Source organism: Aegilops tauschii, chromosome 7 (genome assembly GCF_002575655.3).
Source record: "Aegilops tauschii subsp. strangulata cultivar AL8/78 chromosome 7, Aet v6.0, whole genome shotgun sequence".
In the NCBI taxonomy this organism is placed as follows: domain Eukaryota; kingdom Viridiplantae; phylum Streptophyta; class Magnoliopsida; order Poales; family Poaceae; genus Aegilops; species Aegilops tauschii.
In genome coordinates this window covers 41734266-41751693 of record NC_053041.3, presented here as the reverse complement: position 1 = coordinate 41751693, position 17428 = coordinate 41734266, and the positions used below count along the sequence as shown (strand labels likewise).

The following is a 17428-nucleotide window of genomic DNA, read 5'->3' as shown; positions in this document are numbered from 1 at the left end:
GCCGCGTGATACGCGGTCTCACTCCGTGTTGGCCTGAGATAAGTTAAGTATACAGCCGTATAGTTTTGAGCTGGCCGGCCGGGAGGTAGTTCAGCAAGGTGGCCGTGAGTCAGGGTGGACACGGTCCGGGCCGGTCCGGTTCCGGTCCGAGCCGACGTTTGGACCGGCCGCCGGCGGTCCGGGCCGGACCGGACCGAGCAGCATGACGGTCCTGATTTCAGCGACCGGACCGGCGATGAAGAAGCCCGGGCCGGACCGAGCGGACCGGCCAACGACCATCGGCGGCGACTTGCACGGGTGCAGCGGCGAGGTGTAGGACGTGCGCGGGTGCTGTGGCGAGGTAGGTGACATGCGCGAGCGCCGGTGTCGAAGTGGGCGACGTGCCGTGGGAAGTGCGTGAGCGCCGCGGTTCTTTGCCATGAACGTGTGCATGCAAGTAATCTATCGTGTGCATGAGCCCACGATTTCTCGTGTGCGGGCCTTCCGTGATTAGCGGATCAAATCGGACGTGGAGTTAATCGTCAAATGGTGACGTGATTTTTGGATCAAACCCTGTTTTTCTCGTACTTTCAGTTTTCTGTTTTGACTGAACAAAAGGAAACGGCACCAGGGGATCGCGCGTGACGTGATTATAGGAAGCAGACGGTATAAAATCTAGCACTTCCAAAACAACACTTGCCTGATTTGTTGGACGAGAAAATCACGGCCCAGCGTTTCTCCCGTGATCCGAAAATCACGGCCCAGCGTTTCCGTGCTGAAACTATTGCCATATCGAGAACTCGCGAACGGCGGCCGTGCACGCACGGCAGCGACGGCGAGCGGCAGAAAGAGGCTATGGGGCACGGGGAGGAGAGGAAGGGAGGAGAGGGCAAGCTCGGGGACATGGTGGTTCACCCAGGGGCTGCCGGTGGCCGCGACGACGAGGAAGGGCAACAACGATGACTACGTTTCTCGGTCCGCTCGGTCGGCTCGGTTAAAGACCGGACCGGACCGACAATTTCTCGCGCCTGATTTGGCAGACAGGACCGTCCAATTTATCTACCGGACCAGGACCGAGCGGGCCGAAAATCCCGCTCGGTACGTCCACCCTGAGCCGTGAGGTAAAAACGCTGCGATTTAGGCAGTACAAAACTTCCTGCCCCGCGCATGTATCTCTTTCCAGAGCTCCACACTCTCTCTCACACGAGCATTCGGCAAGAATACTCTTAGCCCCAGGTTGAGCTGCCGTCGTCCGAGAGTTTCAAGGCTTGAGTGTGTCGGTGTATAAAAGTAGTGGCCATCTATATCCCTTTACTTGTGCACGGGCAGTCGCAGCCACAGTTACGGGCGTGCTTGGCAGAGCAGGAGGGGGAGCAAAGACACAAGACTACCAGAGCAGCGCCAAGCCAAAGGCGCAAGGAGCAGAGGGACAAGGTGGGCTTTCCCCGGCAAGAGCCTTGCCGGGTCGGCCCACGTAGCCCCGGCAAGAGCCTTGCCAGGACAACTCGCCCAACACCAGCAAGGCCGCCACCCTTGAGCCTAAGAGTTCCGACACCATCGACAACATTGCAACCAGGGCTTGGGTGGCGCCTGCGTGGTGGCATACAGATCTTTGTCACAACATGAGGCCTCCAAGACTAGATGAGAACCAGAAGACAAAGACCCCCGGCAAGACCCTTGCCGGGGATGCCCAAAAGACCCCCGGCAAGACCCTTGCCGGGGACACCTACGGAGCCCCGGCAAGACCCTTGCCGGAGACATCTGCAGGGCCACAGCCAGGCCCACGCCTGCCAAGGCTCCACCGCCGTCCCAACGCAACAGTCAAACCCGCCAACTAGGCAGGCACCTGCGTGGCGACATGCGGCTTCCAGGCCAACTCAGCAAGCACCTGCGTGGTGGCATGCAGATCTTCGTGAAAACTCTGCCACCGCCCCAGCTCAGCAGCCAGCCTGCCAGCGTGGCTCTGCGCGCCTCGTCAGCCAGGACGCGCGTCGGAGCGAGGCGAAGCGGCGACGGTCGGCATGAGCTTCCTTGCCGTCACCGATAAAGTGAGAAGGCACGTCGGCAGCACATTAAATGCGTTTTGTCCTACGGTGCCATGGATAGACTTGTATATACTACATACTTTCCACCTCCTGTGTACCACTGTGGCGACCCCTTTGACTATTAAAGGAGGCCCGAGGCGTACTGAGGGAGGATTGGGACTTTTTGGACCCTGCACGCTTTGTAGCTAGTCCAAGACCACCAGATAAACACAAACCAGCAGGAGTAGGGTATTACGCATCGCTTGCGGCCCGAAACTGGATAATTCCCCTGTATTGATCTTCTAAACCCGCTCTTTCCACAACACCGCGCCCTGTCGACCGTAGTAGGGATTTCCCGTGATCCCATAGGTGTCGTTTTCCCTGACATCTTTGGCGCGCCAGGTAGGGGGCGCAAACTGTGAAAATCTTATTTGGAAGTTAGCATATCGACTTCGTCATCACCATGGCCCCCAAGAAGAAGGGGATCACTGCCATCGGGTCATCCGGGGCCGGCCCGTCCGCACCAGCACGGGCGGGCGACGGGGTGCCCACGGATGGCGCCGGAGGCGCCGCCCGCGAGCGTCCACGACACTCTGGCGATCGGAGCCAGGGGAGCGGCGCTGTCCGGGTCATAGACGACGAGCCACATGCCGCTGGGCTCGGGGACGGGGCTGTGCTGCCCACGGGCAGCGCAGCGACCTCCCGGACGCCCTCGCCGGCGCCCGCGCCGCGGCCTGGGATGAGCAACACCACGACGTTGGTGCTCCCGGGGACCGCCGCGGGAAGAGCCCTTTGCGTCACTCTCAGGACGCATCGGGCCAGCGTGCGCACCGGGACGCTGGCGGAAGCGGCGCGCGACCGCGAGACCGTGATAGAGCTCCATCTAACGTGGTTAGAAGTCGGAGCGCGTCACGGTCCACGCAGCTTTCGCCGCCACCCACGGCAGCGGAAGCGTTGGCGCGCGTACAACTGCTCCTCGACTTTTTGCCCGCCGGGGAGAAGCTCGACGAGTGGAGAGCCACCATTCGAAGCCTCGTCAGCTTCGCCAACAAAGATGACCCACTCCCAGCGGGGCCCTCGTGCCGGCGTTCTGTCGAGCGGATGCATGGAGGCGGTGGGAGGACCGGGGATGCTGCGACCACGGTGCATTCTCCTCCCCCGCGCCCGCGACAACAGCTGCTGGCTCACCGGGCTGACGCCCGCGACAACGTTTCTACGGCGTCGTCCGACCCGCGAGCCCGCCGCGACCAACGCCAAGTCCTTGGCGAGCGAGCTCAGGAAGACGCTCGAACCACCATCGAGCGACGGCGGGAAACGCGCCATCAGTTAGATCGGCATGCGGGGCCTACTATGGACCACCCGGCGCCGGGGGGCCCCGGCGACCTGCCTTACGAGGTGGGTTGTCCAGCCTTTACTCGAGAGTTGCGGCAGTTCCAGTGGCCCTCCCACCACACGTTCAAGCTCATGTTGGGGAAAAGTACAATGACAAGACTCACCCGTCGGAGTTCCTCAACATCTACACCACCGCGATGCAAGCCGCCAGGGCTCGTGACGACAAGGTGCTCGCCAACTACTTTCCGTTGGCGCTTAAGCCCAACGTCATGTCGTGGTTGATGCACCTGCCAGTGGATTCCATCTCTTCCTGGTCGGATCTGTGCCACGAGTTTGTTGGCGCCTTCACCGGAGGCCACCAAGCTCCTGGCTAGGCAAGTGACTTACATGTCATCCCCTAGAAGGATGGCGAGTCCCTGCGTAAGTACATACAAAGATTTAGCCACGTGCAGTACACCATCCCAGATGTTCATCCCGCCGCTGTCATCAGTGCGTTCCATCAGAACGTGCGCAACTGCAAGATGCATAAAGAGCTGGCGATGAACAAGGTCAAGGATGTAGCCGAACTTTATGTTCTGGCTGATAGATGTGCTCAGGCTGAGGAAGGAAGGAAGTACCCCGGCGAGGATGCCGGCGCGGAAACTGACTCCACTGATGAAGACACCGCCGCCCCGACAAAGAAGGACCGGCGCCGCAACAGGAAGCGTAAGGGAAAGACTGTGCTTGCCGTTGAGGGTTCTGGCGCCCCCGGCGCCGCCAAGAAGGCCAAGGCTGACGACCCCGGCAAGGAGGTTGCCGGGTGCGCCGCATGCCGGGCCTTGGCGGCCACCGACAAGCCAGGAGGCTCCGACAAGCAGTACTATAATATCCACGGCACCAAGGGCCATGACCTCCAGAACTGACGACTGGTTGAGCTGCTTGCAGAAAAGCAGAAAGCTGAATATGAAAGGCGGGACAAGGAGAAGGTTCAGGATGGTGCTGAGGGGTCCGGCAAGAAGCGTGGCGGCCAAGGAGGTCACCGCAACAAAGACAATAAACAAGAGAGGCCCACCCGGGGTCGTGATAAGAAGGACGAAGATGATGATCATGACGAGGACGATGAGTCCAGCGAGCACGAGTTCCAGAAAGCTACATAGGCCATGTGCGTCGGCGGTGGTGCCTCGTTGCACACCTCACACCGCCAACTGAAGCAGTGGGCACGTGAGGTCACTGCAGCAAAGCCATCGTTCGATGCCCGGAAGCCACTGAAGTGGTCCCGCATGCCCATCATTTTTGACATGAGGATCACCCTGATCGCATAACTGCGGTCGGGTGTTTGCCGTTGTTGGTTTCACCGATAATACGCAACCTCAAGGTGACAAAAGTGCTGGTTGACGGTGGGGCCAGTCTGAATTTGATCTCGCCCGATGTGATCAAGAGGTTGCAGATTCCTGATGGAGATCTCGAGCAGACGGGCACGTTTCAAGGGGTCAACCCAGGAAGGAGCCAGCCAAAAGGTAAAGTCACGCTGCCTGTTACGTTTGGGGGCGAGCTGAACTATAGGACGGAGAAGATCGTTTTCGATGTCGCCAGATCCCCTTGCCATACAACGGGATCCTTGGCCGCCCAGCGCTGGCCAAGTTCATGGCGGCGTCACACTACGCCTACAACATATTGAAGATGCCGGGGCCGCTGACCATCATCACCGTCCCCTCTAACAAGAAAGACGCGCTCATCTGCGCCGACCAACTCTACCAAGAGGCAGTTGCAGCAACTGCCGCCAAGGCACTTGCTCCTTCCGCTGGAGCCCCGGGAAGGAAGAAGGCCGGCAAGACCTCTGCCGGCAAGACCCCTTCCGGCGAGACCTTTTCCGGCAAGACCTCTTGCACCCACTCCGGCAAGCGCGGCTCTTAGGAGTGATGTGCTCCCGTTGAGGACGTGCGAGAGAACTCCACCGGCAAGAACAAGAAGTCCAAGGCTGCACCACCAGAAACCAAGAAGGTGTTCGTCAAGGAGGATGGCACGGGCGGGGCTTTCACTATAAGCTCCAAAGCTTGGAAATTCCAAGGCCCACTCCACAATCCTCCCGGTTGCATCCGGGTTGTGCAGGATTCGCTGCAACGGGAGGCGGGTGATGACGATGATCTCACGTGCTTCGAAATAGTGGCGCAGCTTTCTCGAGGCCATAAGAAGGCCGAAAAGTAGCTTCTGCATACCAGAACATCTTGATCTAGCCCCCTGCAAGAGGGAACTGACGAAATAAACCGGGTGCGGAACCACCTTGTTCTTCTGTCCCAGTTCACCCATCTGCGCAGACTCTGTGTTGCCGGGACCGGGCCTTGCCGGGGGTTCCGCCTTGCCGGCGACAGGCCCTGCCGGGGAGGACTCCGGCTTATCATCCGACGGCTCCGCAGCTACTGCTGCTTCTTCCTCAAGTTCCCTCTGCGCCACCAGTGCAGCGCTGACCACTTGATTTGTTGCTGCTAAGTATGGCAGCAACGGCTCTTGTGGTTTAGGCGTGACGAGTATTGGCGTGGAGGAGAGGTGCCTCTTCAAATATTGCAGCGCTGCTTCTGCCTCCAGAGTCCATTTTACTGGACCCACCTTTTTGAAAACTTTGATAAAGGGGAGGGCGCGCTCAGCAGATTTGGAGATGAACCTACTCGGGGCAGCAACACGGCCGGCGAGCCTACGGACGTCTTTGACACATTTTGGTGCCTCAATCTGCTCAATTGCTTTGATCTTGTCGGGATTTGCCTTCGATTCCGCGTTGAGACACAAAGAACCCAAGAAGCTTGCGGGAGGGGACACCGAACGCGCACTTCTCTGGGTTGAGCTTGAGGTTGATCTTGCGCAGATTTGCAAATGTTTCTTCTAGATCTTGCACGAGCGTGGCCCTGTCCTTGGTTTTGACCACTATGTCATCCATATAAGCTTCCATATTTCTATGTAGCTGGGTCTCAAAACCAATTTGGATCGCTCGGGCAAACGTCGAATAAGCGCTCTTCAACCCGAAAGGCATTCGTACAAAACAGTACGTACCACATGGGGTGATGAACACGGTCTTTTCTTCGTCTTCCTTCACCATGAATATTTGGTAGTATCCTTAATAGGCGTCGAGGAATGACAGCAGGTCACACCCGGCAGTGGAGTCCACAATCCGGTCGATGCGTGGCAGAGGGAAAGGATCCTTTGGACAGGCTTTATTGATATCAGTGTAGTCAATACACAGCCTCTATTTCCCATTTGCCTTACGCACCACCACTGGATTAGCCAACCACGTGGGGTGGAGCACTCCTCTAACCAGGCCCGCCACCTCCAACTTCCTGATCTCCTCGATGATGAAGTCTTGTCGCTCCAAAGCTTGCTTCCTGACCTTCTACTTGACGGGCCACACATGAGGACAGACATCAAGATGGTGCTCAATCACCTCCCTGGGAACTCCGGGGATGTCGGATGCTTGCCATGCAAACACATCGACATTCGCCCACAGGAAGGCAACGAGCGCGCTTTCCTATTTGCTGTCGAGGGTGGAGCTTATAGTGAAAGCCCCGCCCGTGACGTCCTCCTTGACGGACACCTTCTTGGTTTCTCGTGGTGCAGCCTTGGACTTCTTGCTCTTGCTGGTGGAGCTCTCTGGCACGCCCTCAACGGGAGCGCAACACTCCAAAGAGGCGCGCTTGCCGGAGTGGGTGCAAGAGGTCTTGCCGGAAGAGGTCTCGCCAGAAGGGGCCTTGCTGGTAGAGGTCTTTCCGACCTTCTTCCTTATCGAGGCTCCAACGGCAGGAGCAAGTGCTTTGGCGGAAGTTGCTGCAACTGCCTCTCGGTTGAGTTGGTCGGCGCAGATGAGCGCGTCTTTCTTGTCAGAGGGGACGGTGATGATGGTCAGCGGCCCAGGCATCTTCAATGTGTTGTAGGCGTGCTACTCATCGCACCCACCGGAGAGCACCTCAAGTACGTAATCCAGATGCACTTTCCCCGGGAAACATCAACGAACAACACGGCGTAGTAAAAGGGATTGCTGGCCGGTCTCAGGATCACGGCAGACCTCGGAATCAGGAAGCTCATCATCAGAGGTGATTCGCAGCTCGTCATCAAGCAAGTGAACAAACATTACCAGAGCCCGTTGATGGAAGCCTATTTGGACGAAGTGAGGAAGTTGGAAGAGCATTTTGACGGACTACAGGCAGAGCATGTTCCCCGAGCGGAGAACGGCATTGCCGATGACCTGTCGAAGCGCGCTGCCCTCAAGTTGCCTGTGGAACCAGGTACCTTTGTGCTTCGATTAACTCAGCCATCCGTTGAGCCATCAGCAGGACAGAGAAAATGAAGGAAGGCAGGCCCCGGCAAGTACTTTCCCGCTGAGCTCCCAGGAGCCGCCGGCAAGGACGTTGCCGGGTGCCCCAAGCTTTCCAGAGAGCAGCAACCTGATGACCCACAAGTATAGGGGATCTATCGTAGTCATTTCGATAAGTAAGAGTGTCAAACCCAACGAGGAGCAGAAGGAAATGACAAGCGGTTTTCAGTAAGGTATTCTCTGCAAGCACTGAAATTATCGGTAACAAATAGTTTTGTGATAAGGTAATTTGTAACGGGTAGCAAGTAACAATAGTAAATAAAGTGCAGCAAGATGGCCCAATCCTTTTTGTAGCAAAGGACAAGCCTAGACAAACTCTTATATAGAGAAAAGCGCTCCCGAGGACACATGGGAATTATCGTCAAGCTAGTTTTCATCACGATCATATGATTCGCGTTCGGTACTTTGATAATTTGATATGTGGGTGGACTGGTGCTTGGGTGCTATCCTTACTTGGACAAGCATCCCACTTATGATTAACTCCTATTGCAAGCATCCGCAACTACAAAAGAAGTATTAAGGTAAACCTAAACATAGCATGAAACATATGGATCCAAATCAGCCCCTTACGAAGCAACGCATAAACTAGGGTTTAAGCTTCTGTCACTCTAGCAACCCATCATCTACTTATTACTTCCCAATGCCTTCCTCTAGGCCCAAACAATGGTGAAGTGTCATGTAGTCGACGTTCACATGACACCACTAGAGGAGAGACAACATACATCTCATCAAAATATCGAATGAGTACCAAATTCACATGACTACTTATAGCAAGACTTCTCCCATGTCCTCAGGAATAAACGTAACTACTCACAAAACATATTCATGTTCATAATCAGAGGGGTATTAAGATGCATAATGGATCTGAACATATGATCTTCCACCAAGTAAACCAACTAGCATCAACTACAAGGAGTAATCAACACTATTAGCAACCTACAGGTACCAATCTGAGGTTGAGATACAAAGATTGGATACAAGAGATGAACTAGGGTTTGAGGGGAGATGGTGCTGGTGAAGATGTTGATGAACATTGACCCCCTACCGATGAGAGGATCGTTGGTGATGACGATGGCGATGATTTCCCCCTCCCGGAGGGAAGTTTCCCCGGCAGAACAGCTCCGCCAGAGACCTATATTGGTTTCGCCAAGGTTCCGCCTCGTGGCGGCGGAGTTTCTTCCCGAAAGCTTGCTTATGATTTTTTCTCGGATGAAAGACTTCATATAGCAGAAGATGGGCACCAGAGGCATGCCATGGGGGCCCACGAGGCAGGGGGGCGCGCCCAGGTGGTAGGGCACGCCCCCCACCCTCGTGGCCAGGGTGTGGCCCCCCTCTGATCGATTCTTTCGCCAGTATTTTTTATTAATTCCAAAAATAACTTCCGTGAAGTTTCAGGACTTTTGGAGCTGTGCAGAATAGGTCTCTAATATTTGCTCCTTTTCCAGCCCAGAATTCCAGCTGCCGGCATTCTCCCTCTTCATGTATACCTTGTAAAATAAGATAGAATAGGCATAAGTATGGTGACGTAACATGTAATAACAGCCCATAATGCAATAAATATCGATATAAAAGCATGATGCAAAATGGACGTATCAACTCCCCCAAGCTTAGGCCTCGATTGTCCTCAAGCGGAAGCCGATAAATACTGCATACAACATAGAAAACGCAAGTGGTGGTAACTACCACTGCTTGTAGGAAACATTTGTCCTATATATATATATATGTATATATATATATATATATATATATATATATATATATATATATATATATATATATATATATATGTTGGGGAACCAAGTAATTTCAAAAAAATTCCTACGCACACGCAAGATCATGGTGATCCATAGCAACGAGAGGGGAGAGTGTTGTCTACGTACCCTTGTAGACCGACAGCGGAAGCGTTATCACAACGCGGTTGATGTAGTCGTACGTCTTCACGATACGACCGATCAAGTACCGAACGTACGGCACCTCCGAGTTCTACACACGTTCCGCTCGATGACATCCCTCGAACTCCGATCCAGCCGAGTGTTGAGGGAGAGTTTTGTCAGCATGATGGCGTGGTGACGATGATGATGTTCCACCGACGCAGGGCTTCGCCTAAGCTCCGCAACAGTATTATCGAGGTGTAATATGGTGGAGCGGGCACCGCACACGGCTAAGAGATCTCAAGGATCAATTGTTGTGTCTCTGGGGTGCCCCCCTGCCCCTGTATATAAAGGAGCAAGGGGGAGGCAGCCGGCCAAGGGGAGAGGCGCGCCATAGGGGGGAGTCCTACTCCCACCGGAGTAGGACTCCTCCTTTCCTTGTGGGAGTAGGAGAAGGGAAGGGGGAAGGGGAAAGAAGGAAGGGTGCGCCCCCCTTCCCTAGACCAATTCGGACCAGACCATGGGGAGGGGTGCGGCCACCTTTTGAGGCCTTTCTCTCCTTTCCCGTATGGCCCATTAAGGCCCAATACGAATTCCCGTAACTCTCCGGTACTCTGAAAAATACCCGAATCACTCGGAACCTTTCCGAAGTCCGAATATAGTCGTCCAATATATCGATCTTTACGTCTCGACCATTTCGAGACTCCTCGTCATATCCCCGATCTCATCCGGGACTCCGAACTCCTTCGGTACATCAAAACTCAATAAAACTGTCATCGTAACGTTAAGCGTGCGGACCCTACGGGTTCGAGAACTATGTAGACATGACCGAGACACGTCTCTGGTCAATAACCAATAGTGGGACCTGGATGCCCATATTGGCTCCCACATATTCTACGAAGATCTTTATCGGTCAGACCGCATAACAACATACGTTGTTCCCTTTGTCACCGGTATGTTACTTGCCCGAGATTTGATCGTCGGTATCTCGATACCTAGTTCAATCTCGTTACCGGCAAGTCTCTTTACTCGTTCCGTAACACATCATCCCGCAACTAACTCATTAGTCACAATGCTTGCAAGGCTTATAGTGATGTGCATTACCGAGTGGGCCCAGAGATACCTCTCCGACAATCGGAGTGACAAATCCTAATCTCGAAATACGCCAACCCAACAAGTACCTTTGGAAGCACCTGTAGAGCACCTTTATAATCACCCAGTTACGTTGTGACGTTTGGTAGCAACAAAGTGTTCCTCCGGTAAACGGGAGTTGCATAATCTCATAGTCATAGGAACATGTATAAGTCATGAAGAAAGCAATAGCAACATACTAAACGATCGGATGCTAAGCTAACGGAATGGGTCAGTCAATCACGTCATTCTCCTAATGAGGTGATCCCGTTAATCAAATGACAACTCATGTCTATGGCTAGGAAACATAACCATCTTTGATTAACGAGCTAGTCAAGTAGAGGCATACTAGTGACACTCTGTTTGTTTATGTATTCACACATGTATTATGTTTCCGGTTAATACAATTCTAGCATGAATAATAAACATTTATCATGATATAAGGAAATATATAATACTTTATTATTGCCTTTAGGGCATATTTCCTTCAATATATATATGTATATACATAAACACTATTCTGATCACGGGATCAGAATAATATTCTGATCACAACATGAACTTCCCGAGTAACGTGCCTGACCTTCCCCGAGTACTAGGTTGAACTTCAGCTAAAAGGTTTCCAAATGGTGCTTGCGATATACCGTTGGAAAGCTATGGACACCAGTATCATGACCCAAGTTAGATTTTTGACAAAATGTAAGCAGTTTAAGAGTAGTTTTGAAAACCGTTTTTTCTTCGTACAAAAAACGTGAATCGTATTTTCGATCGCATTTCTAAACCGTTTATCGGAATGAGGTAATTATATGGCGTTGGAAATCTGCTGCAAAACCGCTCCTTCAACATGTTGAAAGTTCTCTCTAATTCCGTATGGATAAAGAGTAATTTGGAAAATCGTAAAATTTCGCAAACCGAACAGCCGAGTTCGTATTTTCAATGTAATTTCTAAACGGCTAATCCAATTGAGGCCAATGATATGGCGTTGGAAAGCTTGTGAAAATGCGCTACTTTTTCATGTTGAAAGTTTTTTCTAATTTTGAACGGTTTAAAAGTAATTTAGAAAACGGTACAAGTTCCATCGAATTTGTATTTTCAAGTTAATTTTTTAACCGTACGTCCGAATGCAACAAATGATACGGCATTGGAAAGCATGAGGAAATGCGAAACGTTTTTGTATATATTGTTGCTCCTAATTCCTTACTGTTTTAAGTCAATTTTGAAAATGGCTAAAAGTGTATTTTTGCCATAATTTCTACAAACTTTATCGGAATACGGCAAATAATATACCGCTGAAAAGCTACGGAAAATGCGAAACTTTTTCATGTTGATGGTTTTTCTCTGATTCCTAGACGTTTTTAAGTAACTTCAAAAACAGCGAGATCATGCGTTGTGTCTTTATCGTGAAACGAATTCTTCGAAAATGCACCGCGTGAAGAACTTGAACTTCTCGGCATGTCTACCTGAACTTCACTCTGTTTTTCACATGTGTTTTTTTTGCTCGTAGATCTCCATCCACAGCTAGTAGCTCTCCATCCATTCACCGGAATTGAGCAGGTGATATACCGATGGAAAGCTGCTGTAAACACGCAACTTTCCCGTGTTGATCATTTTTTCATACTCGCGACGATTTTAAAAGTTTTTCATCTAAAATTCATTCAGCGTAGTAGTCGAACTTTCTGCTGTTTTCACGTTGAACTTCTGTGACGTATTTTCATTTGTAATTTTCTCATCCATTCGTAAGTTTTACACAAATAATATTCCTTTTGTACAAACGTCTCTCACAATAATATTTTTAACTTTCTCCGACCGAGGACTTGAACTTACACAAATGATATTCCTGTCGTTTTGAGGTAAATTAGAAAATGGCGAGATCTTGATTTCTGCGTTCATTGCGAACGGAAACGCACTGCGTGAAGTAGTTGAACTTCTGGGGCATGTCTGTTTGAACTTCACTCTGTTTTTGACGTGCTGTTGTTTGCACTGCGTGAAGTAGTTGAACTTCTAGGGCATGTCTATTTGAACTTCACTCTGTTTCACTTTATCGTATTTTTCTTATATGAAATACACACCATATAGTACGTGAACTTTCGATTGTTATCACTTTGAACTTCTCTCTGGTTTGAGAGAATTTTATTTTAAAACATAAAAAACAACATAATTTTTTTAATGTATTTTGGACATCTCTCATAAGAATTGTTATCACGGTGAACCTCTCTCATAAGAATTTTTTAAACTTTTCCTCGCTGAGCACTTGAAATTTTAGCAATCATTTTTTCGTTTATGAGTTGTTTTTAAAAGTGCAAAAAATGGTGTTGTGTTTTTTATTTTTTGAACAGGTAAATCCTAGATTTTAATAAACCCTAAATTTCTCTTTTATTTCAATTTGAACTTCACCTTTTTATATTTTGAGTAAAGAATTGTATTTGATTTCTATACGGAAAAAATGAACATGGAAATAAAAGGTGAACTTCTCACAAGAATTTTTGAACTTTCTTGAGCCGAGCACTTGAACTTCTAGCAACAAAACTTTTTAGCCTTTGCTTTTTCATTATTATTGTTAATGCAAAATGCACACCGTTTACTACGTGAACTTCTGGCAGTTATTAATCCGAACTTCTCTAGGTTACGCGAAAATATTTGATGTTTTTACAGACATTGAATCGCTCTACTTTTTTATTTGAACTTCATTGTGCTTTTTAGAAATGTCAAAATTGGAGTGTTTTTAGAAACACCCAACTTCTTCGTTATTTCGAATTGAACTTATTGGTTTTATTCTTTAGTAACTAAAAAATCTGATTTTTCAAATCAATATCAAACTACTCCGCTTTTTCCAAATGAACTTATTGGTTTATTCTTTAGTAACTCGAAAACCTGAGTTTTTTATATACATTGAACTACTCCGTTTTTCGAAATTGAACTTCTTGGTTTTAATCTTTAACATTTGGGAAAATCCGAGTTTGGACTTCTTGGTGTTATTCATTAGTAACGTGAAAAGTCCTAGTTATGTAATAAATATCGAACTACTGAATTATTTAATGTTGCATTTCTAGGTCTTATTTTTAAAAGAAGGAAAATCTATTTTTATAAACTTTTTGAACTGCTCATTTTTTTCAATTTGGCCTTCTTGATATTGTAATAAATATTGAACTTCTCCGTTATTTAAATTTGAACCTCTAATTTTTTTAATGGGAAAATACCATTTTGTGTATAATTTTTGAACCGATCTGCCTTTTTTATTTGAACTTCTTGGTTTATTTTTATTAAATGTGAAAATCTCAGTTTTATAATTAACAAGGAACTTCATGAATTATAAAAATTGCACTACTGTATTATTTGAATTTGAACTTCTTAGTTCATTTTTTTATTAATGGGGAATTTTGAGTTTTGTAATCGCTTCATTACGTATATTTGCTTAGTTATTTAAAGTTGAACTTGTAGGTCTTCCTAGAATCGGAGAAAATCTATTTTTAATCCACAAGTTGAACTTCTCTGTTATTTTAATTCGAAGTTCTTTGTTTTATTCTTGGAAAGAAAAAACAATTTTTAAATAAACTTCAAACTTAAAATAATGATATTCGTTTCTTTTATTTTTCCTAGAAGTGGGAAGAATTTGAGATTTTCGTATACATCGGAGTACTGTGTTTGTTGAATGAACATTTTCCGGTTTCATTATATTACTTTTTCCTCATCCGATCTTGTGGTGTTGGCTCACACTCACACACAAAACACATTTTTCACATATGAATTTTGCATACAAACATTTCTTTTATAAGATATTTTTAACTTCGGTTTTTTGTATGTATGAACTTCTGATTTATTAAAAAAAAAGCATACCCATAGCATGAGCACACCAAGCACACCATTCACGACCACCACATGCAGGCACACACGACCATCTTATAAAAGAAATTGGTGGCGACACACTGTCGGCTTCCAAAGTTTTCTAAATTGGTTCCATTTATCTCAAAATGAGGTTTAGTGGCGATTTTCCTTCTCTGCCGGTACTAGCAGGACTTCACACATTCACCAAACATGCTAGTTACTAGAGAGAAAACCATGCATGCGTAGGGAGCAGTGTGTGGGTACCGCTACCGGCGTGACATTGCGGACCTCAGCCTTACACAACTCGTACATTTTTGCTTGCTTGTACATCTTGCATGCATTTGAGAACAAATCTGGGTTGCAAACATATGGTATTTCTTTTGCCGAAATTTTCTGTGTGCTTCACAAGGCAACGTCGTGTCCAACCGTGATGAAACCCCAGATCAGGATAGAGAGCCCTTGCTCTACTCCCACGCTCGATGGCAAGGGTGACTAAGAGCAGCAGCGGCGCGAAGTTTCAGGGCACGTCGTTGGTACGCGAGGCCCGACCGTTGCTCGGGTTGTACATGACAGCTCATTGCTGGGGTTGTACACGACAGCTCATCGGCAGATGGCACGCATTAGCGTCGCATAATGATGTAGGACACCGCTGGCACCCCATGAAGGTCGGGTAGGTTGGGATGGTGCGGAGCCACGTCGGCGGCGTGCAGTTGGCCAGATTCGTGGAGGAGCAGGGCTCCGGCCGATGTAGCCGACGGAAACTACACCACTGGTATTTTCCTTCTGCAAACTTCCAGCATTCTCATATTACTTGAACCTCTAAAATTATACTTCTTGAACTTCATGTGGTTTTGTCAAAGAACTCGCCAGTTTTTTTGTTTGATGAATTTCGTTTTTGGTTTCCAAAGCTTTTTAAACAGACGGACTTTACTGTGTTTTCAATGGATTTTGGATTATAACAAGCACCTATGGAGCATCCGCACTTGCACAACAAATTTGACTCTAAGTGCTATATATTTTGTGCATGTTAAAATACATATAACATGGTGCCAAACCGCAGAAAAAGACCAGATCAAAACTGCTCCCATATAATGTACCAAGCTGAACCTCAAGCATGTTACCTCAAGTACGGCCAAACATCAAGACCCGAAGCATTTACCACTACTAAACCTATACGGCCGACTAGCATTAGTATTTTTGAACTGCCCGTGATGGAGCACCTGGCCGTCAACAACATCACGGGTTGTAGCTTGGCACTGCTCCCTCGGCCCGGCTGCATAGCACTTGGGCGGAATAGTTTGTAGGCAAATAAACAGAGCAGAGAATCATATGCTTCTGAACTTCTGTTTTAACTAACAATGTGAGAGATGGTGAATAATTTAAGACCAAAACAACCTAGGACAACAGCAACAGCTAATCAATTACAAAAAGAGAAGCACTAGTAGCTCCGCATGGGACTAGCTTCAACCAGCACTTCATGTTCTGATACAACACATCCACCTGCCAGCGCCGTCTTGTGCTTCTACAAAAACATAAATCTTGGTCAGGCTAATGCAGTCACGATGGCACAAACTTGCAAGAAAACTCCTTTTTGGTTGCATTTTTTAAGAAGGATCTGCGAAGAAACTGAAACCACAAATCAAAACACTTGTTTTTTGCACCCACATATACTATTGAACTTCAGAAAGCAATATCAAAGCTAGAACAAAACACGACCTTTTTTAACTAACAATGTGAGAGATGGTGAATTGAAGGACGTATGCACTGAACTTCTGTTTTCTTTGCAAATCGACGGATGGCATCCCGATGCAAAATAGCGATGAGAGATGGCTGGTCGCATGAAGTGCTCGCGAGCGAGGCAGCGAACTTGTGCGGAGGGAGAACGTTACGATGATGTTCGCCCCAAAGTGTTGCAGGTCGCGGCGGCGTAGCGGACGACCCACAGGCCGCACAGGAGACATTGGACTTCCCAGAAACTTCACCACCGCCTCCCAACTCCGGCCTAACAGTGCCGGCGACCTTGGATTGCGACGGCCCCGTGTCTCAAAATCACGTACTGGTGGCGTTAGGGAGATTCAGCAGCTAGGCAGCCTCCTGGCCGGAGGGGCGCGTGCAAGATCCATGACCCAGCCGCCTCTATCTTTTCTGCCGGATGTGGCCACGCAGCTGCAGGTCGTGCCCTCCTCTTGCTGCAGGCCGAGCCCTCCTCTAGCTGCAGGTGCATCACAGGTAGGCACGGTGGACATCGGGTGGTGGCAGCACTAGGGACAGCAAGGCTCGCCGGTTGACAAGCTCGTCGGATTTGGGCTCGGGGATGGAAGAGGGAACGAGAGGGAGGAGGGCGCCGTCGGCGCGCCGTGGTCGAGCATGAAGGAGCTCGCCGGAGTAGCACAACCCCCGCGTGAGCATCCGCAGAACTAGTGGCCAGTGCTCAGATCCGAGGCCACCGGCGGTGTCCCGATGCAGTACGGGGTCGGGATCGCCGGGGGAAGGGGGCGGAGGTGGGCATCGCGTCGCTGCGGCCGGTGGATCCGGTAACAGGGCGCGGGGGCTTCGCCGGCGGCGGCGGAGCTCGCGAGTTGGGGCGGCGGCTCCGGCGGGCGGAAGCGGGTGGGCGTTGGGGTCGGTTGGCCGGCGGCAGGAGGTGGGCGTTGGGGTCGGGTGGCCGGCGGTAGGAGGTGCGTCGGGGTCGGGGGGCGGCGGCGGGAGGCAGGTTGGTCAGGGGGCGGCGGCGGGATCCAGGGCGATGATGGGATGGTGCGGGAGCCGGGGGGAATCGACAGAGGTGGTGCGGGAGGTTGGGTATTTTTTCGGGAGTTCGGGATCCACTCCGCGTAGTTTATATAGGGCGTTCGTGATCCAAATAGTTATTCTAACCTGCGATTAGAATAGTGCTACTATATATATACACTATAGGAAAAGGGGATTTTACC

The 17428-nt window shown here is 49.7% G+C and overlaps 1 long non-coding RNA gene across 1 annotated transcript; it reads right to left on the bottom strand.

The window, feature by feature from the left end:
• Nucleotides 1-15534: 15534 nt before the first annotated feature.
• On the bottom strand, nucleotides 15535-17281 carry LOC120969994 (uncharacterized). Its single transcript, XR_005764719.3, has 2 exons — nucleotides 16212-17281; nucleotides 15535-16017 (listed from the first exon to the last, which is right to left on the bottom strand). It is a non-coding gene; the product is annotated as an uncharacterized lncRNA (long non-coding RNA).
• Nucleotides 17282-17428: the final 147 nt, after the last annotated feature.